This window comes from Idiotropiscis lumnitzeri, chromosome 22 (assembly GCF_059441095.1).
Source record: "Idiotropiscis lumnitzeri isolate Australia: NSW breed Sydney's pygmy pipehorse chromosome 22, RoL_Ilum_1.0, whole genome shotgun sequence".
In the NCBI taxonomy this organism is placed as follows: domain Eukaryota; kingdom Metazoa; phylum Chordata; class Actinopteri; order Syngnathiformes; family Syngnathidae; genus Idiotropiscis; species Idiotropiscis lumnitzeri.
Genome location: NC_142412.1, coordinates 1,733,394 through 1,758,274, shown reverse-complemented (window position 1 = coordinate 1,758,274; position 24,881 = coordinate 1,733,394).

Genomic DNA, 24,881 nt, shown 5'->3' with positions numbered 1-24,881 from the left:
TTATTGTTTACACTCACTGATCAAAAGCCTGTGAGGCGTGGGTTCAAATCCCACCTCAGACAGGCGGCCCGTTAAACGTTTTAATCCGGCCCGCCGAATTTGAAAAAAAAAAAAATAAACCTTGTTAATGTTTTATTTTCAAAATAGTGTGGTTTTTCAAAGACAAGCTTTTGTTCACTTTCATTTAAAATTAAATGTATTTTTTTTCTCAGATGAGATGAGGTTACCAAAACACTCCATCCATCTGCTCCTGGTCCAGCCCCTCTGTCAAATTTTAGAACCCATTGTGGCCCGCCAATAAAAAAGTTTTCCCACCCCTGCTATATACTATAAACTATGTTAATGTCGTCAGGCCATCTGTGCTTCGCGACGAGTCGTGTGCTCCTTTTTGTCCCGGCCCCACCACCGCCACACGGCACTTCCCATGACCCCACATATGCCATCTCATTGTCAAAATAATAAACAAAAAAAAGTTGGGGGAATTCAAAATTTCAAGTCAACAGTCTTCAAATTTTAAGTTGGGCAAGTTAAGTATACATTTTCCGAAATCAGAAATCCCTTTATTGTCATTGTACTCAAGTGTGCAACGAGATTAGAGAGTTTAAGTTTTGCTGTTCAGAAAATTGGTTTTCCCGCATTTCGCATCAAAGAAAAAAGAAAAAAAACACCCGAGCAAATTGATTGGGAGCAAAGACTCTTGCCAAAAATGTAATTAATTGGTATTTTAATGTTGCTTGTTGCTTCAATTTATATCACTGTTTTACTACCCCAAAATACATAAAAAATATGTTTAAATAAATAAATGTGTAAATATGTTTTTTTTTTTGTTTTTTTTACATTGCAGAAGGAAGGAAAAGAGAAAACATTTTAAAAAAAGAAGGAAGCAGAGAGTCTTGTGATAAACAATAACTTTTCAGGACGAAGAGAGAAGCAACCTACGGTCTTTTTTTTTTAATGTTCGCCAACTGACATTGTGTCCCATGGCAGGAGGTGCCGTGCGCCACAATCACAAGAGAAGGTGAGCTCATCGCTTGTAGAGGAAATTGCATCTTCGCGCTTGATTGGTCACGCTGTCAATTTGTGCGTTGAATTTCAGACGAGCTGACGTTCACCTGCGAAAGGCGCGAAGTAGCGGCGCACCTTCAAAAATGCTTAAAAAAAATATACAATATATATAATAAATATATATATATATATATATATATATATATATATATATATATATATATATATATATATATATATATACGGGGAGAGAGAGAGTGAAATTCATGTTATAACAAAAAAAACTAATTATTATTAAAACGTATTATTTTTTTATACCCCCGCCGCGCTTGGAACCAGAACCGAGAGCCCCCCGCGCGGGGGGCTCGCCCTTCCCGCCTCACCGGGTGAGTGAGGAAACGATAAGAGTAGTGGTATTTCACCGGCGGACGCCCGGCGCCGCCCCGCGAAGGGGGGCCGTTGCACTGCAACAAAATTGCTGCCGTGTGTTGGTACTTGTTCTTGAATTGCAATGAAAAAAGGCGGCACGGTGCACGCCTGGTTAGCACGATGTCCTCACAGTCCAGAGGTGCAGGCTTCGATTCCGGCTCCAACCTTTCTGTATGGAGTTTGCATGTTCTCCCCGTGCCAGCATGGGAAAAATGGGGGAGAGTGGGGCGGGGGGGGGGGGTAGATCACCCTATGGGCAGAGCTACTCGTCTTTAATAACTGGGGAGGCATGGCGGGCACAGGCGGTGCCAAGCGGCCCCAAATGAGTATTGTGAAATGCATCCCAATTCACACGGTGTCACGTCAATCACATGGGAAGTACAGCTGGAAAGTCAACCCAAGCAGGAAAATTATTCAAAGCTTCTCTTTACTTTGCAAACATTTTAATGATCCTTTTTTTTCCTGGAGCAAACACATTTTTGAAAATATTTGTTTAGCTCAAACTGCAACTTGAGTTAAATAAAGTTCAGGAACAGCATCCGCACGTGTTAATTTAGGGAGAAAAAAAACAACCAGGATATGGTTAGTATAAACTAAATGTTGTCAAATGTTTTATAATAATAACGCATTTCCTGATGAATGCCTCCCATTCACCAAAACATTTAAATTAAATTAAATAATTATTGGCTGTCATTCTAATATATTTTGTCGTGATAACGGGCACATATTGTACATCTTTTGAACTTTTTTCCTGCCCACGCCTGGGCCGCGCTGCCCACGGTCCGTCGGAAAACTTCCGTTCTTTCAAACTACGGGCGGGATTGTCTGATAAGTTACACGATGCCTTCTGATTGTTCCCCATGCTGCAATTCTGTAACTTCAGGATGCCTTTTTACACTCTATAAATGTGGAAATTTACATTGGAAACGTTTGGTTTAGCTGTTAATGAAGTTTCCAAAAGTGCTGCGTTGAGTTTTGACATGATACTACACCCATTATGAAAGAAAAAAAAAATGTGCTATTACACTTTATTGTTGCACGGCGGAAAAAAAGCATGTCCCCCCTCAGCATCGCATCACGCCCCCAAGGAGTCCTGCCCCATTACTAAAGAAGCACTGAATTAACAGCACTTGTACTGTATTTACATTATTTATTGGGAGGCCTGTCATAATACCAAATTTTTGCGGAGAATATATTTACCCAATTGATGTGTATGCCACTCTTGTTTGGGGGAGTTCCTCAGACGGATGGGAATGTATCAAATATTTACCGTCAGGCGCTAGCTAGCAGTGACACACACACGGCATGAATTTAACATGGCCGCCGCCGAGACAAAAGGCAGGGCCGAAGGGGCAGACGACAGAGAGGAGGAAGAATAGGAAGAGGAGCAAACAGGCAAAATACATCAGGCTGCTGGCGTTGCATTCAGGTCGCAGTCTCCCCAGGAGGCGCGGGTTCGAATCCCACCTCAGACAGAGCCCATTGAAAGTACCAAGCAATAACAAAGGAAACACAGTAAAGAGAGCATTACCAGGTGCCAGGATGGCGGAGCGCCTCGGGCAGTTATAAAATCAACAAATAATCATTCTATAAATCTATCTCATGCTCGGACGCTTCATCTCCAGCAAGAAATGTCCTCTTTTAGCGTCAAGCCCATATAAAAGGAGTCACGGCCTCTGCGTCATGCAAAATCCCGCGAAAGGTGAACCATCCTGTGCGCTCCACACAATGTGATTTAAAAAAAATATAACACAGCCTAGTAATTTGTATGTAACTATTGAGCCTTCCCAAATTCGCCACGGGTTATGTGTTCTACGGAGGCTGCATGAGGATTACCCTTCGTAGGGTTCGAACAGCGCGAGCTGAAAATGCATTTAATCCTTTTGGAAACTATGTCACACATTAAAAGCAAAATTAACTTAATTGGTGTCTCGATAATGATGCAACTACGATATTACTTTGGTAGGGCAGTTTGACAGTACAGTGTTTGCCTTTTATATTGAATTGGACGCGCTTTGATCGGCAGTCTGAAGCCATTGTCAAACTTTCATGCCAGAAATCTTCACCAGATGCCAGGATGGCAGAGTGGTCTAAGGCCCTCTCCGGAATCGAACCCGTCAGTCACGTGCGCTCCGACACTATATAAAGGTCAGCTGAGCATTCGATTGTCGCTTCACCTTCATTACAATGTACTCCGTATATTGTGTATCTACCAACTTATTTCAACACGGCACTTCCTATGACTCGGGTCCGACGCAGGAGGAGCGGTCCTCCCGGCCCCACTTCAGACAGAGCCCATTGAAAGTACCAGCAAGAACAAAGCAAACACATTCAAGAGAGCATTACCAGGTGCCAGGATGGCAGAGTGGTCAAAGACGCTGCGTTCAGGTCGCAGTCTCCCCAGGAGGTGTGGGTTCGAATCCCGCCTCAGACAGAGCCCATTGAAAGTACCAAGCAAGAACAAAGCAAACACAGTCAAGAGAGAGTTACCAGTTGCCAGGATGGCAGAGCGGTCTAAGGCGTTGCGTTCAGGTCGCAGTAACCCCAGGAGGCGTGGTTTCAAATCCCACCTCAGACAGAGCCCATTGATAGTACTAAGCAAGAAAAAAGCAAACACAGTCAAGAGAGAATTACCAGTTGCCAGGATGGCAGAGCGGTCTAAGGCGTTGCGTTCAGTTCGCAGTCTCCCCAGGAGGCGTGGGTTCGAATCCCACCTCAGACAGAGCCCATTGAAAGTACCAAGCAATAACAAAGCAAAAACAGTCAAGAGAGAATTACCAGTTGCCAGGATGGCAGAGCGGTCTAAGGCGTTGCGTTCAGGTCGCATTCACCCCAGGAGGCGTGTTGTCCAGTATTTCCCTTATGAGATAATGCCTCACATAGCAAATGTGAACACCCCCACTGCATTGTCGGTCACCCCTTTGGCGTGGGTTCGAATCCCGCCTCAGACAGAGCCCATTGAAAGTACCAAGCAAGAACAAAGCAACCTTTTCGGGGTCACAGGTGAGATGGAGCCCATCCTTCCTGACGCATTTTCAGCTCGCGCTGTACACATTTGCTATGAGAGGCATTCTGATTAATATCGTGTTTGTGGAAAAAGAGTTAATCAGTAAAATCCAGTAATTCCCAGATGGATTCATTTTGTGCTTTCTTTATGGCTTGCTCCAAAGGCCGTCTGTCAGAGATGGTTTTTATGCCTCGCTTGCAGATCTCAAAGCCCGGCCTGGCTCGCTGTCCGAGCCTGACACTTTGCATTCTCTTCCGAGAGTTATTAAGCATTTTGTCCACTGCGGTGAACTTGATCGGTATTAGGACAGACATTAATGCAAGGTCCGGAAATGCCCGCATATGGAATTGGACCTTTCAGCGTTTTTAACAAAATAAAGGTTTATTAATAATATAATAGGGCAAATTTGACTTCTGAATTTGAATTTCTGTCACAGATGTGCTTGAATTCTATTTTGGATCGGTCCCGCAAGCGTCAACAAAACTGTTTTGAACGAAGAGACTCATCTTGTACGTCCGGACTGCACTCAAGACGCATTATTTATGGATGAACACCACAAATTTCTGGTACACTGAGGGCCGCGCCGAACATCCTTAGATGGATCTGCACCGGAACATGGAGCGGCGGCTGGTCGTCGAACCCCGCCGAGACAGGAACGTGGAGCGGCGGCGGCAGGCTCATCGAGTGATCGGATCAAAAGCCATGACAAAGAAAGAAAGGAAATCTATGCAAGCAAAGAGGCAAGAAAACATGGAGGAAGGGCTGAGCCGATATTCCTTGAATGTGGGATTCATTCATGGGGGGCATGACAGCCTTTTGAAAAAAAAAGACCTCCAGTTCGCCCAACGTGAGCACACTTTTGGGATTAAAGTGCGCGGGAATGGCCGTACCGCGATAACCGAGGGTTCAGGCAGTCGGCGGGGGACACCCTGAACTGGTTGCCAGCCAATCGCAGGGCACACAAAGACGACAGCAGCCCCACGGTGATCATCTTAAAGTTATTTTTTGTGCATGTTTCGGGGGTCAAAAATGCGACCGGTCGCCATGTCAACACCTAATGCACCATGCTGCACACACGCACACATTCTGTAGGCGAGTAGCCAAGGCTGTTTTTACATGCTGGTAAAAGTTTTATTGAATCGTGTGTATTCTTAGCAATATTATATCATTATACTTGGTCTAGCCAGCTGGAAAAATTCCTGTGGCCAGATCATAAGTGTCGACCCCATACAATTTTTCCTAAACGTCTGTCTGGCTGCTGCTCGTGTGCATCTGCGATCTGTATTTTGTCGTCGTCACATGCTTTTTGTGGTCACTTGTTGCAAGAGCCAAGACTCATGGGCAAAAAAAAAAAAAAAAACAAGGAAAAATCTTCAAGAGAGCATTACCAGCTGCCAGGATGGCGGAGCGGTCTAAGGCGTTGCGGGTGTCTGCAGTCAACGCAAAAGCTTGACATTTGGATTTTGCCCAATGAAAAGCTCCCTTGATAGTTTGAGGAGTAATTAACATAACAACCGAAGCCTGGGCAGTCATTAACCCGGCCACGGGCGGTTCCATGACCAGTAAACACGGATGTTGTAACGCAAAACAATGTTCAAATGTTAGTGGGCTTTTTGGTGAAATTAAAAGATACTTTGAGAAATCCATCAATGAAACATTCAATACAAGTTTAGCTACACATTCGGACCACATGGGGGCACTAATATTATACCAGCCCCGTACCACCAATCATGGTGTAATGAAAATGTGTCTTTGCCAGTTGGAATGTGCAAATAATTGACATATTTAAAAAAAAAAAAAAGATTTTACTGGACAATCAAATTAATGACTTTCCAGGCTTCAGGATGCCTTTCTACACTATATAAAGGTGGAAATTTACATTGGAAACGTTTGGTTTAGCTGTTATAAAAGTTTGGTTTTTTAGTGCTGTAAATGCATTTTCAGCTCAAGCCAACACCACAGACAATTTTTCCATCAGCGCTTGTCGGGGAGTATTGATTGTCACCCTGTCGAAGTAATACTGTCTTCCAATTTTAGATGAGTAATAATCACCCAAGAGAGACAATAATACAATATAATGGTTACACTCAACAGACTTATATGTCTATTTAATACAGCTCTGAGGAAGACATTGATCGGCAACACTCATTTTAAAAATAAATAAATTTAAAAAAAACAGTAGGCCCTCCTATTGATCGCAGCTTGACCCCATTTGACTCTGTGGAGCCCCAAAAATCGGGGCTGCAGGTCCGGTGTCTTGCAACGGCTGCGACACATTGATCTTACTCTATCCCTATTTTTGTGACTTTCCTTCGAAGGGCGTGGCTATTACGGTGCCGCAGAGTCTGATTATTCTCCGTGGCAACAAAAGTTCCTGCAAAATGATTCAGTTGATGTTTTTCTCCGGGCAGGTGAACAAAAGTAGTGTAGAAAGGCATCCTGAAGCCTGGAAAGTCATTAATTTGATTGTCCAGTATTTCCTTCATGAGATATTGCAACACTTAGAAAAAGTGTACAGCGCCACCCCTCCATCCAGACTGCTGTAGGCTCACAACATTCATCACTCGTTTTGGCTGCTTCACCAGCAGCTGTGCCATCTCTCGCCTGGCAGACACACAACAGTCATGAAACCATCTGTGTGTGCCGGCAAGCACAAGTAGATATAAATGTCAAATATCAATAATAAGAAGACAAAATGAACCTAATACAAATAAATGAATGCTTAATAACTCCCCTGCACATGCTCCTAAAAATCCAAACCTTCACCTGTAAATAAAACGTATAAGATACATGTTGGGGACCAACATCGGACAGCACACCCACTGATATATATATATATATATAGATGCGTGTATATATATATATATGTATATGTGCGCGCGCACACACACAAAACCAAACAAACTGCACTTTTTAACATTTTGTAAAGTTTTACTACGGGTGGGCAATATCGGCTGGGAAAATACAGTGGCCTTTAAGGCTTACATTGGAGTACCCCAAGGATCTTTACTTGGAACAGAATCATTTATATTAAAAAAAAAAAATGCAAGTATCCCCTGTGGTAAAAGTGTAAATTGGTTAGGTTGTAGAGTACGTATTTTAAAAATGTAGCGCTCTTACTTTTACGTATTATTCTCTACTTTACTCGCCATTTTTTATTTCTCTCGACTTTTTCCTTTTGCTGCCTGCATTTAAATACTGATCTGTAGTCCTTTGTCAAAAAAGGCGTCGATCGGAAGCGTCCGCAAAGTTGAACAAATTCCTCAACGAGCGACAACAAATCGAGCGCACGCGTTCAAAAAGGAAACGTTTGGGCGCCATAGCATTTGCTGCTCAACTCATATTCCACAAATGCAGAACAAAAAAGTCCTGTGCGAAGACATGTGTTTGCCTGGAGGACGACAAGAGGGAGATGGAACAACTTTAAATAAAACTGTACACATTTGCTATGTGAGGCATTATCTCATAAGGGAAATACTGGACAATCAAATTAATGACTTCCCAGGCTTCAGGATGCCTGACTTTCACGAACGCCGGCCCCAGACCAATGCAAAATATGGCCTGGGGGCCGCGAGAAGCTGTTACTGCAACAGCAATGGAACGTTTACGTTTCTCCTGCCGAACGTGCAACAATGCCGTGGTTCACTCGGGCTGCGAGACTGTATGGCTGTACATGGTGTGAAATATTTTTTAATAAAACATTTCCATGCAATCATTTTATCATCAATTGAATAAGAGGAGGGAGACATCTAAAACACATGCATCATCTTAGCTTTTTTTTTAAGATGAAGAAATTATCCATAGCAAATGTGAATAAACATTGGGGGGGGGGGGGGCATCAAAACCGGCCAGAGGTTAATAAAATGTGCGATGAACTAAGTGACATGACTCAGATGACGTGCAAAATGCCTTAAAAGGCTCAACTATTTGCGTGCAATTGCATGAGATCACATCCATCATGCCCACTCTTGCACCATCGTGCTTTTACCCCCTTTCGATTCCGCCGGGAGGCCTCCTTCAAGTTCCGTCCATACATCACCCTTGTTGGCCCTACATGACATGATAGTGAACCTGGAAGTTATATGTGGTATATGTTGCAGTCACGGATAAATGGACCGCACCTCAATGGAAATGTATGGGTAAACCGCTTCTTAGGAGGGCGAAGCACACAGCAAGATTGAGAGTGACATTTGCACAAACCATCCCTTTCCATGCATGTTGTCACTGCTTCCATGTCATCGCCATCCTGTGCAAGCCAAACCTCCTCGCATCTAACAGCCACAAGCTACTTTAAGAGGATCTGATTAGTAATCGATCCTGACGAAGTTAATGTTCCTTATGTATTCAGGGTGAAGGAACTTACTGTGGACCACAACCAGGTGATGGAGGGAGGCCGTGCCAACATCCATGCCGTCAACCAGCTGGAGTTCTTAGATGAGGAATGGCAGAACAGTTCGCCACAGAGAGATGACCTCAAGCTGCTCTGTGAGCAGAATGTAAGTACTTTGTGGTTGTTTGCCCTTCAATCTTCGGCTTCCCATGAGATATATCTTAGACCTAATTGCAAATGTATCTTTGGCGAGCTATAGTTTCTCCGCCGGCAACGTTTAATGACGGATAATATAATATATAATAAAATAACAGATATCACACTGAGTTAGTCAAGTTGTGTGTAAAGTGTGACGGGCTTATTAATTCTTTCAGTATTCCTACTTTCTGGGATCTTTTTGTTCAGTGGTGTGCTGTGGGATTTTTCTGATATAAATTGGCTGCCTTGAAAAATAAATATTGGGAAACACTGCATTTACCAACTGAATATGCTTGTGTTGTAGCACAAGTACTGTATTTTCCGGACTACAAGCCGCTACCTTTTTCTGAGGATTTTGAACCATAGCCCAATGCCTTGTAAAATAATAAAAGAAAATAAAAAAAAACAGATCAGTGCAAGTGTACCACTACACCATCAGTGGCTTTATATCAAACATAAATAAAATTAAATTTTGCAGGCAGCATGGTGGAACATGTTTGCCTCACATTCAGAACCTTCCAGAAGTTCAAATAAATGTCGGTTTGGTGATAATTTGGACGGCTCCACAGTCGTGTGGCGCCTCCTAGATGATGCCTGCTTTTGTTTGGGAATGCAGCCCAAAGCGGGTGGTAAACTCCATCTAAGGCTAAATACTGGCACGAGACCGATAGCACACAAGTACCTTAAGGGAAAGTTGAAAAGAACTTTGAAGAGAGAGTTCAACAGGGCGTGAAACCGTTAAGAGGTAAACGGGTGGGGCCCGCGTAGTCCGCGCGGGGGATTCAACCCGGCAGGGTGCTTGGCGGCCGCGGTTTGTCGGCGCGCGCGGCGGTTTCGGCCCGAACCTTTAAAACGGATTCGAGCAACAGTGACAGTGACCTCGCGAGCAGCTGAGCTAGCACGAGCTGGAGTTCATTATGAGCCCCCTGTGCCGCCCAGATACTCTTCTTTTGAACATTTCCTGCAAGAGATGAACAGTGGACATCTGGGATTTGTTGTTGTGTATATTCAGAGTAATCCTTTTCTTGTATGACATCCAGGTCTTCGCATTTGGGAAGGTCAGGCCGGCCCGGTCGACGGTGACTGAAGCGGACTCTGGCAAGGGGAGGTGGTTTAATTTATCGGCGCTGAACGTAAGCCGGAACACCTCTTCCGCCCGGGCACGAACGGAGCGCGAAGCTGTCATCAAATTAAATGTTATTTTTTTTCTCCAATGAGGTCAAAGAGACCAAACGTTTGTTTGGCATTCTTTTAAGTGGCTGGTGCATTTTTCATGCCCGAGCGGTAATCGGATTCGTTAAAAGGGCACCGCATGCAAGAGAGGATGAAGGCTCCCTTGTCTCTGTTCATGGTTTTTAAAAAAATCTGCTTGCCAATGTCATCATGCTGTGAATGCCACAATGCATCCTGAAGCCTGGGAAGTCATTAATTTGATGCTTGCTAATCGCGTTGAGCCTGTATGCAATGGTGATAAGTTGATCTCTATTTAGATTTCCTCGTTTGGAGTTGCCACAACGCTCCCTGCTGCCATTGATGACCTGTCTAACTTCTGATTGCCTTAAAATTCTGTCTGTAGCATCTGAAGACCTGGGACAAACACTGGGGCTAAAATTTTTTGTTTCCGAAATAATACATTAAAATGGACGTTAAATGCAGTGTCAGATATTCCCATGTAGGATGAGAACACCTTGCTCTGTATTTTTGCAGAGCTTGCATTGAGCGCGTGTTTATTAGCCGGCCGCGTCAAAATACTGCAGTAACTGAAAATTACTACACTATCCGGAGGAGGAGGGCGGGCGTGTGTCACACTTGGCCCGAATAGGAGCACCTTCCCCGGGCACAGACGGTGCCAAGCGGCCCCTAAGTTTGCGATCGTCTCGCGCCATGCCGACACTATTCTGACTTACTCTTACTAGCAACGGAAGACAATTGTTCTATTGGAGCGCCTAAACGGTCATAAGATGCCAATCTGGTCGACTTCCTGTAAAACCTAGCTCATTGCTCCAAGAGACTTTTTTTTTCAAATCGTCATTTTGTGTACCGCCGACTGCGACCTGAACATCAGCGTTGTTTTATTGCCGAACAGTGCAATGCCACTCCCACAACTTTAGAGGAGCAAGCAGTGAAAATGTGGAAAAGATGAGAATGCGTTACCTTTGCAAAATACGTGGAACGATCTTTTTTTATCACCAAAATCAATATGCGTCACATCAATATGACACCAAAGCTTGACACTGCGTCAGAACTGGAGCATTCTGGGTGATCCTGATACCTTGAAATGGTTAATGTGTACACGTGTACCTCATGCCCTCAGTGTAAGTAATGTTTTTTATGCTCCCAAGTTTCCTGCAGCTGTTTCTCACGGCATGTGCTGTCAGCTTGAATGTATTTGCTTGAGGGTGGGGGGGGGTTTTTGGCCTGAAACATGACTCTCTTCTCAAAAGTGATTGGAACAGATCCTGAGTTGCAAGACAACAGACAGTGTGAGGTCAATATATTCCTTTTCATTGTTCGGTCTTCCTTTTGTTTTGTCGGCAAAATTACACACAGTATCGAAGCCACCGTTCGAAAACTATTATGATCTTTTTGAATAATGGCAGCGGGAGGAAAAGGCCAACTGCATTCATCTTGTCTTTTTTTTTTTTTAAGCATCAATGCATCTGTGAATATTTACCATGCTTACCTAACGCCTCTTTTCTGTCAATTTGGCTTTATTTGAACAGTTCATAATCCAGAAAGCTCAACCATTGATGTTAAATATATCCTCCTCACTCCACCCCTTGCCTGCCACCATGGGGGACAGAGCCTTCAGCGATTCGGTTCTCCAGCTCTGGAACTCTCTCCACCTGACCTCTGTAATTGCTGAAGGCTCTGTCCCCCATGGTGGCAGGCAAGGGGTGGAGTGAGGAGGATAACGCTTTAATTTTGACAACCCTAATTTTTGTTCATTTTTTTTAATTCATGCAATCAAATATTTGAATCTATGCTAAATTTAACAAGGCTGGACATTATATTTTGTGAATTTACATGTACCCCCAACTGTGACTTAATAACCCTTAAGGAATATGCCCCCCCCACCCCACCCCTCCGTCCAAAACAACAGGTTTTGGCCCAGAACTCTGGTTACGACCCTCAGGAGACTCTTCTGAAGCTGCAGACGGAATTTACTTTCAATGGGCTCTGTCTGAGGTGGGATTAGGAGGGAGAGAGCGCGGGGGGTGTTGGAGCCGATCCCAGCTCTGTGGTTTAAGAAATTGTACGCATCACGGAGTCATAAATGGAACAAAATTGCTTATAGGAAAGTAGTAATTTATATACAGGTTGCAAAGCACTCGGGAATTCTAATGTCTTCTCGCTTGACCACTTGGCCGGAGTCGTCCACGCCACTTGATTTATTTGAAAATCTTATTGATTGGGTGAATTTAATGCGATAGAACACATTTAAGCCGATAGAATCCTGCAAGTGTGAGAGTGTTATTTTATCACTGATCGTTAGCCACAGACAGCAAAATCTGAAGCTGAAATAACGTTGGCTTTGCTAGCTTGCTTGTTTTTGGGCAAAATGAATCATACTTTTCTACTATTTTAAAACTGCAAACCTCCACCTTTTTATTTCACCTGGGATATATTGACCATCAGAAAAACTAAATGTTCAGGACGAGCTACTTGAGGAGCGTTTCTTAGTGTCTTTTATTAAAAGCAATCATACGCAACCCTAAGGGCTAACAATATGATTGTGTTTAATCAGCCATCCAGCTCACTCTGCTATTGCGCTATTGATCACTGATGTGAGTTGTGACATTGACTTGCCTATCAAAGTCCTAAACTTTCACAGAAGGAAAGTTCTAGAAAATATTGACAACCTAATGTCAGATAAGGAAAGCTGCCAGTGTGTTCTTTGATTTGACGTGTGACTTGATGTGGTTTGTTCCATCCATCCATTATCTGGGCCGCTTCTTCTCACAAGGGCCTGCTGGGGTTTATCGCAGATGTCATCGGTCGGAAGGCGGGGGACACCCTGAACTGGTTGAAACCAATGCGCCTCTGGTTGCTCGTTTGCGGCCAAAAAGTCGAGGCCGTCGCTTATCATGCGACACTCTGAAGAAGGCGAAATCAAATGTATAACGATTGAGTCTAAAGATAGACACATAAAAACGATGGACGCCTTCAGGGTTGCCAGGCATTTGTGCGGTGCAGCAAGATGAAGGTTTTCGGCACTGGACATTTTCATGAATATGAATATTCTGAATGGAAAATATACATACAAGCACTTAAGTCGGCTTTCAGATGCGTTTGATTTGTACAGGGGTACCAGACAGGGGTGTGCCAGGGTGAGCACGTTTGTTTGTGCTGTTGCAAACCAGAATTGCATTTGGATGTGGGTGAAAATTTGTATGTTAGTATTCATCATTTAAGCTTTCTGGTCTAGCATAGCGCTACCTTTCTGTGCTGGTCGTAGTTGCGTATGAATTCTCGGAGCTGGTCCTCTCGGCTCTCCAGCGTCGTGTACAGCTGCTGCATCTGATTCACCAAGTCGCCCTTCTCCCCTTTTAGACGTTTGCGGTCGGCTTTCGAGGAGGAGTGCGGGCGTGTGTCACACTTGGCCCGAATAGGAGCACCTTCCCAAAGTGCCTGCGTACTGTAATGTCATTTGGACTCGACATCTGTAAACATTACAAGAACCGTTTGAGGTGCACGCTGCCGCCGGCCCTCGGGCACGGAGCTCCGGGTGAATTTTACAAATTTCTTCTAAGTCCCCTTTCCAGCGGGGAACTTTGAAACATTGTATCCGACCAAAGGAAGGCTGTTGGCGGGCACGGCGCGGCTCATAGCCGGCCCTCGGGCACGGAGCTCCGGGGGAATTTTCCCCTCATTTCTTCTAAGTCCCCTTTCCAGCGGGGAACTTTGAAACATTGTATCCGACCGTGGAAGGCTGTTGGCGGGCACGGCGCGGCTCATAGCCGGCCCTCGGGCACGGAGCTCCGGGTGAATTTTTACAAATTTCTTCTAAGTCCCCTTTCCAGCGGGGAACTTTGAAACATTGTATCCGACCGTGGAAGGCTGTTGGCGGGCACGGCGCGGCTCATAGCCGGCCCTCGGGCACGGAGCTCCGGGTGAATTTTTACAAATTTCTTCTAAGTCCCCTTTCCAGCGGGGAACTTTGAAACATTGTATCCGACCGTGGAAGGCTGTTGGCGGGCACGGCGCGGCTCATAGCCCGCCCTCAGGCACGGAGCTCCGGGGGAATTTGCCTCATTTCTTCTAAGTCCCCTTTCCAGCGGGGAACTTTGAAACATTGTATCCGACCGTGGAAGGCTGTTGGCGGGCACGGCGCGGCTCATAAAAAAAAACGTGAAAGTTAGACCTGGAATATTTTGTTATTAGGTCTATTAATTTTACATAAACACTACACCAGTTCATCCAGTGAATTCCTCAGACAAAAAAGGAAAAAAAACAAAAAAAAAACAGTGAGTGAAAGAACAATTCTTATTTATTTATCTTTAATTTAATTTGTTAAATTTGAATTCAGGAAAGCAAGCTAAAATGGATAAATGCCATGTTGCGAAAAAAAAAAAAGTCATCTCAAAACTTTTTGGAATGAAAATTGATTTTTTTTTTTTGCCAAAATTTGGGCTGACAAAATTAAACTGGCAAATTTAGTTGAAATGATTGTACTGAAAATTTACCTTCACAATACAAACTGTTTGAATTTATTAATTTAGGAATGTTTTCATATTATTTTTTTATGTACAACTGACAAAACAATTGCATTGAGCAGATTTACATAAAAATATTAAGTCGCCTCGGACAGCGACGGCGACGTCCCCGTGCCGTCCACCAGCGGCGTGTGCGGGCGCAGGCGAGCGGCGGCGGGCGGCAGGTCGAGCGGCCCGACGGCAATGTTTGTCTTAGTTGTTCAAGTAAAATAAGAGGTCATGCAAAACAATCTCGATGTGTCATCGTGTCTTGAGACCCGTCTTTATCAGCTGATGTTCCATGAGGGTGTGACTTACCTGTCAAAAAAATGAAAAATCAGAGCAGTAAAAGAACTGAGGATCTCATTCTACGCCGGAAGGGAGGAGGGGAGTGGCCCCTAAGTTCAACCGCGTGGAGGCTCCGGAGGAGACAGGCCGGCATCCGTGAAAGTCAGGCCGAAGAGGACGGTCTTGCTCTATCCCTATTTTTGTGACTTTCCTTCGAAGGGCGTGGCTATTACGGTGCCGCAGAGTCTGATTAATCTCCGTGGCAACAAAAGTTCCTGCAAAATGATTCAGATGATCCATCTTCTCGAAATTTTTCACATTTGAGGATATTCAGGCCCTGAAGACGGCTGCCAACTTATTTTTGATCGCACTGGTAGCGCCACCAACTGTCGGGGAAATATTTAGTGTAGAGTTTGTTTGTTTTTTAACTGCATTTTGAAAATAAAAAGCCCAAACAACAAATATATTCCAGTAAAGAACAAGAGACATAATCCATTTTGAAACATGCATGACTGACATTTTGGTGTAATTCATGTACAGCACGACATGTCCAGACTGAAAAAATAAAATGGAGACCACAATAAAACACGCATTAAAACTTTCCGCCCAGGTCGCAGTCTCCCCAGGAGGCGTGGGTTCGAATGCATGAGAACGTCTCGCGTGATCAAACGCCTTCCGACTCCGAAAGTCGGACAGCTGCCCTTTGTCCAGCTTTTTCCAACACCATCACCCAAACATTATAGTCAGATGGTGTATTTGTCACGGTCGATTGTAAGCATGGACAACTCACTCTTTGCACGAAGCCACAGTGCCCATTATTGTATTACACATCAGCTTGTGTCTTGGCTCCATGTGGGCCCTTAGAGCAGGTGTGGGCAAACTACGGCCGGGGGGCCACATGCGGCCCGTTGAACGGAAACGGTATTCCCGTTAGAAGCCCCCGGACGAGAAAGGACCGCGACATGAACCCTCGTTGGGAGTGCGTCCATAAAAAGCTTTTGCCCATAAAAAAAAGAAAGAATAATGCAGAGCTGCCGGGTATGATACTACGACCTTACTATGGAGCCAGATATTACGTTTTTATTATTGCTGTAATATTTTTTTGACGCTCCTTCCGCGACAACATCATTCCAAAAAGGGGGAAAATGGCCACAACATTTTGAAAATTTTTACTCAATGTTTTTTTTCACATCTGTATTGTTGGAAGTCTATTTTCCAGTTTTTGTCGGATTACTCTGACAGAACAATACAAGTCATTGATCATACACCTTGCGCCAATCAATATAATTTTATACATTGTATTTTTTGCTCATTGATGTCATCTCCGGTCGGCGGATTTAAGTTAACACGGCAAGACTTTGAAGCGGGATGTTTGCATCATATCGTCTATAAAAAAAGGGCCATTGGGCCGGGGACGGCGGAGTGTGATGACATTGGTTGTTTGTTGATGTTGGAAGCTAACTAGGCGCCGTATACGGGGAGAGAGAGAGTGAAATTCATTTTATAACAAAAAAACCAAATTATTATTAAAACGTATTATTTTTTTATTCCCCAGCCATTCTTTTTGTATTTATTTAATTACTCCGACTTTTACCTGCTGGTACACCACGTTCTTATATTTACAGTTATGCAGTTAAGATCTAATTAAAACATTTCCTAGACAGAGTACAGTTTGACTCTGGAATGGACTGCGATCATAATGAATGTCTAGGAAATGTTTTAATTAGATCTTAAACACATACACACGCACACACACAAGAACGCACAGTGGATGGGCTGCAGTTAACCCAGCCTGTCTCACAGCCTTTGAGAAGCAGAAAGATCATTGAGGAAAATAAGGATTAACAGCTAAACCAAACGTTTCCAATGTACATTTCCACCTTTATATAGTGTAAAAAGACATCCTGAAGCCTGGGCAGTCATTAATTTGATTGTCCAATATTTCCCTTATAAGATAATGCCTCTCATCGCAAATGTGTACAGCGCGAGCTGAAAATGCATTTACAGCACTAAAAAAACAAACTTTTATAACAGCTAAACCAAACGTTTCCAATGTAAATTTCCACCTTTCTATGATTTGGATAGGCATTCAACCTCGTGTTAAGTGGCAAGTGTAGACAACTGGTCCATGAAGTTACTCGCATGTGGATGAGTTTTATATAAACTGGAGAATATTTATAGACAAGTTGGGGGTTTTGAGTTTCTTTGGAAATGTGATTTTGAAAAATCTAAGTTGCCAGTGAAATTATCTGAAGATCACAAATAGGCCAGAAGGATCGGAAAAAAAAAAAAAAAAATCTGAAGTCATCGCTTTTAACAGGGCGACGTAATGGGCCGCTGTGTTTTAAGGGCAATCGAGTGGCCTTATTGCCCACTTAACTGCTACGTTTGACCTACAAATAATCGCCGGCCATTATCGCACGCTACAGTTACAATGGAGAGCTTGAATGAGGTTGCGCTTTGTTTGTTTTCATCGCACATGGATGTCAAGGAAAAAATGTTTACTCAAGAGACATCCTTGTGAGTCATCTTAGTCATGTTCATCGTGGTACTTTATTGATACGTTTTTGGAGACTCTAAGACTAGAAGATTATCAACGAAACTATCTCCACCGCCATGGCAGCATATTTGACAAAAAAAAACAAAAAAAAAACAATCTCAGTCCTCAACAAAGTTGACAAATAAATACAAGCAGAATTCAGAATCATATGTGTCAAAACGATGAAAAAAATGGATACTTAAAATCAGCTGACATAGAGATATTTGCAACATTGCAAGTCATACAACGATGCCGGACAAAGTTGAACAAATAGCAAATGCTGCATTTAAAATGCTATGCTGTTTTGTTTCCTGCCTGCTGAGTTTTCTTTGAAAAGACCCGTCATTGTCAATGAGTTTGCCTCTGGACAAAAATACCACATCTACACTAATATGCAGAAGTCGTACATCACCACTAGCTTTGCTCTTTTACTGGCCTTCTTTGTAGCAAAATTGTGGAGCAAAGATTGTTGCCTATGGTTATGACTTCCATGAGCTTTGGGTTGTTAGTTAGCATTAAGTGAGAAGAATCTTTTGTGGTTTTGATTACCAACTTACACTTTTTCCAAGAAAAGTCCTTTTTTTTTTTTTTAAACAGAAATTTTCCCTCAAGAAAAATGTTGCTGCATGCCTTTTTTCCCCCTTGAGAAAAGTCACATTTTTGGGAGATCTGGCATTTTCAAAGAAAACTGCTGTGCTTATTGAAAACGTTTGAAACTTTTGAAAATATCGCTCTATTTTTTTTTTTTTTTTTTGCAAGGCCAAAATCTTATTCTCGAAACGTGAGATTAGCGTTCATACTAAATAAATAAAAATTAGCTTTCACCTTGACTCTCATCGCATCTCACAATACAGTTACAGTTGCTTTGAGCGAGTCCTGATTTATTTTTTTTCTTGAAATAATATGTGTCACTAACCATATCCATATTGATCACATAGAGCTATTGTCATGATTGCACAGGTGCAGCTTGTTTAAGCGCCGCAACTCACTTGCCCTGTTACAATGTGGGAGTAGAAATCAGGCTTTCGTTTTTCCTTGCGGCAATAAAAGCCTTGCATAAGGTCACATTTTAAAATCATCTACAAGTATTTTAAATGAACGGATTGTTGGAATACAGCCAGAAATGTGTGACAAAGGTTTGACATGGGGGGTTGTCGGAGGGCACAATGAGAGCCAGTCATCACCACCAAGGTGCGATAGCAAAATTGGCGGTATAATTTATGGGGTGGGAGGGGGAAATCCTTTGTATTGTACACGACGACATGCATTGGATCAATGTTCAGAATTGAAAAGGAAATCTCATAGAGAGAAGCTGGACTTTCTTAAGGCGAAAGGAGTGTGCTTCGGCTGCCTGCACACAGGGCACATGACCAAGGACTGCAGTAAACCAGCTATAAATGGAACATAATTTTGGAACATATTTTAATTCGTTGTCTTTGTAATCTTTTTCATTCAATAATTGCTTTTCTATTTAATGACCTGCGTGTGTCTGAATTTAATAAAAAAAAAATATAGCATTTTCTCTCCCTACCACGCCCTCCCTTTTTCTTTTTGGTTTTGCCATGTTGTTTGATAAATACTGATTCTCCAAATGATGAATGTGGCACAGCATCTCATTGTTATATAACATTTTTGTAGAATATGATGAGTTCTATAAGTGAGAATTGATAGTGTTCATATTAGAAAGATGAGTTGCTCGGGAGGGACACTAACAGCATATTGACACAGATTAAGACACACACGGAGGGAGACGGATTAAAATTGCCCCATCAAAGGAGGCCTTTCGACTGTGCTTGCCCGAGTACATTTTCTCATGAGATTAAGAAAAAGCCGCTCAGTACTATTTCCTGAACCTCTGCCCCAAACTCAACACCTTCCGCTCATCAAGACTCTGGACACCAGTTTGAGCAGTTGACTCCAGTTTTTCTGACCATTAAAAGGGTGAAACTGACAAGTACAAAAACACATTGTGTAATCAGTAATATGAAACAAATTACTTAATTAATTAATTTAATTACCAGACAATTACAACATTTATTGTCAAATGTGAAAGCGAACTGATTTTAACAGACTACATTGCTGTGTTCCAAATTAGGATATATTTATTATAACGATAAACATCCTTAAACTTGACAAACCGTTATATTTTACATGGCACGAATAGAGACACAAAATGGCCAATAGAAGGCACTGCTAAACAAATAAACAGCAAGCCAACACCCTAACTGCAAGGCAGTTTGACGCCAACCACGCACTTAAAGTTGATCGTCTCACGTTTTATGGCGCACGCAATTCACGACCAAAATGAAATATAATGAGACTGCTGTCGCGGTTCGTCGAACCGTGTGTGAGGGAAGGAGGACCCAACAGCGACAGGGGCCTGGCGGAGCCAGGATGGCAAAAAGAATGCTATCTCCTACCCTTAGGGGGCCAAACATGAGGTTCAGGCACAGGGCACCCACTAAGGGCTTGAGGCAGGGACACAAAGGGCAGAAAAACACACTGCCTGTCACAAACTCGAGCTTCACTCACCAAAATGCAATATCTCATGAAGGAAATACTGGACAATCAAATTAATGACTTTCCAGGCTCCAGGATGCCTTTCTACACTATATAAAGGTGGAAATTTACATTGGAAACGTTTGGTTTAGCTGTTATAAAAGTTTGGAATATGAATACACGATGAACGCCAGGGGGGCACCCCGGCCCAGTGACGTTCGGCTCAGGATCCACCGCGGGGGGTGTTGGCGACTGGTTAGGTCTCCCCCTACCGCGGCTACTCGTGACCAACCGGAGGGCAGCCATCTCAATGGCCGTAATGCCCAGAGACCATAAATCGCTCTGCAATGAGACCAATACATTAGTCGGGAAGGTGCTCCCCAGGGCACGAAACACGTCCCACGTGAGGTTGTTTAAGCACCTTGAAGTCGTAAGTTGCGTCAGGATTCTCGTCGCAGGCGATCACCTCTGGCGCCATCCAATATGGCGTCCCGATAAACGTGTTCCTCCTTCCCACTGTGCGATCCAACTGGGCCGAAACGCCGAAGTCCACTACAGGGAGAAGGCACCCGTCAGCGTATGAGAATTACAAATTTTGTCAAAACATCGATGCAAACTCCATCTTTAATAAATTACATTTAAATGTTCAAAAACTGAACATAAAATGAGCCATCAAAAAACAGAATGGCACGGCTGGTCTCATATTCGGTTGCACACGTGAGGTAAATCGACATCAAGGTTATTATAGTTAATGAAACTAACAAAATTGTCTGCTTTTAATGAATCTGTCAAATATCAATAATAAGAAGACAAAATGAACCTAATACAAATAAATGAACCTCTTCCGCCCGGGCACGAACGGAGCGCGAAGCTGTCAGTTATACGCATTTGCTATGAGAGGCATTATCTCATAAGGGAAATATTGGACAATCAAATTAATGACTGCCCAGGCTTCAGGATGTCTTTTTACACTATATAAAGGTGTAAATTTACATTGGAAACGTTTGGTTTAGCTGCTTTGGGTGTTGCTACAGTCTCGCCGTGGACGACTCGCAAATGCGTGTGGCAATTTGCAAATGCTTGTCTGGAGACTTGAGTGTGGCTCCGGAGCACCTTCCCCGGGCACGGGCGGTTCCAAGCGGCCCCTTTTGGTCTTAATGTTATGTGTTCCTACAGTGTTTGTGTGTGAGTGTTGTTCATTTGAAGCTATAATATTTCCCGGAAGTCGATGTTAATTTTTGCATTAGCATGTCAATTAGCTCTAACATTAAATTTAGCATTACCAGTGGCGATCTTTCTAAAACAAAGCTTGTTTTGCATTTAAATACACGGTGTCTTAGTCAAAAGGACTGATGTGTATTGGTTGGAACCAACAAACAATAAACATTGGTTGAAAACACTATCAATTCTCAATTGGTTGTTTTAGTCAGGTTTCGGCCACGGGAGCAAATCATCAGTCCGGCATCTGTTTGAGGAGGAAAGGTGACGGAGAAAACAATTACACAACAGATGGGTGCGGCGCGGTGCTTTCAACACCATCCAGCCCGCCTTATTGGGAGACAAGCTGGAGCAGGCGGGAGTGGCCCACCACCTCATCACATGGATTCACAACTACCTCACAAACCGGCCACAGTACGTGAGAACACAGGACTGTGTGTCTGACGTGCTCGGTGCTCACCGCACGCCATCCATACTCGGCGTCATCAATGGCAAAGTGACGTTCTTCCATTACGCCGTAGCAAAGGAGCACCTGAGGCAGTTTGTGGAAGACCTTCTTCCACAAAGACTTGTGGAGTGGGTAAGTATCTCCATTTTCGGATAACAATGTGAATACCAATAGCAGCGCTCATATGAAATCATAATTTATCTTGTCAGGTCAGCGACAAGAATGACAAGCAGTTTTTGAACAGTTGGCACCAAATCAACAAGCCACACGTGCTCCTGTTTGACCAAGTGCCTGTTGTTCCCTTACTTTATTTGTAGAGTTCCCAAACTCTAACTGCTGTGATTCTGCCTTCTCCTTCTGTCATGAAAGAGCTCCCTCCACCAGCTCCAACTTGTGGGGAGAAGGAAGAGTGGTCCTCGACAGCTGCAAGGTCATACAATCTAAGTGTTAAACTATTGTTTCTTCTAGAGGAAACATAAATAAATACGCACATGGATATTTGTGACACTAATCACAGTCATGTTTCCATTAGATAACTATTCAGCCATTAAAGGACAATTTCGAGGTAATCGTCTCCCAATGTACTTTGATTAGAAGCCTGGGCAGTCATAGCGTTTCCCCCTCTGCTCCTTGGGGGGTTGTGTGAGATAAAAGGTAAATATGCTCTCTATAAAAATTATGTCGTCATCGACGACGTGCTCCCGACCGACTTTGCGTGTGAACTACATGAGTGAAAATTATTTTTACTCTATTGTGTTGCTGTAAAGTTTTGAACAGCTGTATATTTGGGCAAGAGGCGGGGTCCACCTTGCACTGGGGAAGTCATTAATTTGATTGTCCAGTATTTCCCTTATGAGATAATGCCTCACATAGATAGACCGATATGCTTTTTTCAGGACCGATACCGATTATTAGCATTCACGGAGGCCGATAACCGATTTCCATCAATTTGTGATAACGTAAGATGATCATACATTTATTTGGATTCACAGTCATAACGGCCCTGGAAGTTCAGCCATGTTGGCCAGATTGTGTGTGTGTGTGAGGCTAGGTGCACACTCAGTTCAAGTTAACGCAAATATTGTTAATGTGAAAAGTAAGAGGATGTGGATATAAATAATTTTTTTCCATTTGTGTTTTACTGTAATACATTGCGTTATCCCTGTACCTGCTGTTGGTTCATTTTTTATTGCTGTATTACCAGGCAGCATCAAAGGACGCCGTACAGTTCATAGTTCATATGAAAACAACTAAGTTCATTGTTCCAAAAATCGAACCAGTAAATGGTGTATACCGCCTCTTGCCCAATATTAGCAAAGATGGACTCCAGCTCAGTCATTACTCTGAACGAGATAAAATGGTCAAAAATGAATTGTCAATATAATTTAGTTAAAACTCAATTCAACGTTATTATAGTTTCAATATTTAGTCATTTTCAACAGAGCGCACTTATATACTATGCACCGGTCAGGACAAGAGCTGATTCGGCAATTGCCGTGTTAAACATAAAAATGCTCATGTTTGTTGTTTTCATAGACGGGGACAAATGTGGTTTTGTGTCACTAAAAGTATGAATGGGGCACTCAAGCACGTGCATCCCGCCAGGCACGATTTTTTTGACAGGTAAGTCACACCCTCATGGAACATCAGCTGATAAAGACGGGTCTCAAGACACCATCATGCGACACTCTGAAGAAGGCGAAAGACTCGCCGAAACATGGACGTCGATAGCTAAAACTAACATGATGATTACCTTTTGGCGGAAATGGACAACAATCCTACGACTACAATTGTTTGGGAACCCCAGTTGGAATAAAAACAAGAATCGGGGTGATTGTCCAGTATTTCCCTTATGAGATAATGCCTCACATAGCAAATGTGTACAGTAGGGCATCGCATAGTTTGGAGATGCCTTCCGACTGTGTGTGTGTGTCTTTTCCAGACCAAAATAAAAAGAAAACAATCAGATTTTAAAAGACCCCCTGCAACACTTAGAAAAAGTGTACAGCGCCAGCAGACAATGAATTTTCAGCACTAAAAAAACGAAACTTCATTAACAGCTAAACCAAACGTTTCCAATGTAAATTTCCACATTTATAGAGTGTAAAAAGGCATCCTGAAGCCTGGGAAGTCATTAATTTGATTGTCCAGTATTTCCCTTATGAGATAATGCCTCACATAGCAAATGTGTACAGCGCGAGCTGAAAATGCATTTACAGCACGAAAAAAACAAACTTTTATAACAGCTAAACCAAACGTTTCCAATGTAAATTTCCACCTTTATATAGTGTAAAAAAAATTACATGAATTCACATTCAGATTTTTCAGTGTACAGAGGCATGCCGAGTTTCCACAGGGAACAAATTTGCCAAGAGACTGATCGGGAACCAAGTCAACAGGAAAGTGCTCAACTTCTGCTGTCATATCTCAAATGGGGGCATCAATGCCATTTACTGGTGGTTGTGCATGAGCAAATTTTCATTTTCAGCACTAAAAAACCAAACTTTTATAACAGCTAAACCAAACGTTCTGTCACATTCACTTCAAAACACATTGCGTGACTTAGTGCCTAATGTTGAGTATTGCATAAAATCATATCAACTTCTCTATTCTTTAATTTCCTGAACTTTTTGCTTTTTGTGAACTTGAGTTACTTAAGTGGTTATTCAATTCTCTCTCTTTCTGCTGTGCTGGTGGCCCTGCCTGCAGAAGCAGATTGGCCCTCCCACAGCACTATATAAAGGTGGAAATTTACATTGGAAACGTTCCTCGTTGCACACTTGAGTACAATGACAATAAAGGGATTTCTGATTTCTGATTATCTCTACAAAAAAACTTTTCATGGGCATCGGCACAAATTGACTTGTCCAGGAATCTTTCTATGTCAATTGGAAGTTTGTTAATCAGTTTTAGCTTCAATGTTTGGGTGGGAGGTTGTCTTGTCTTTCGAGGGTTTTAATGCACTCATAAAACAAACGGCCGCCGCTCCACGTTCCTGTCTCGGCGGGGCTCGACGACCAGCCGCCGCTCCAAGTGCCTGCCTCGGCTGCGCCCTCATATATGCTCGGATGACTGTTTCGGCCATGAGGATGTCACAATACGAAATTAGTCCTTTTTCGTGAAAAGTTGCGCATCTCAATTATTTTATGTTACGCGGCGCTACTACTACGATCTCTCTTTGTGCTGATTGGTATGCTTTATAGAGCAAATTGCACCTATGACAG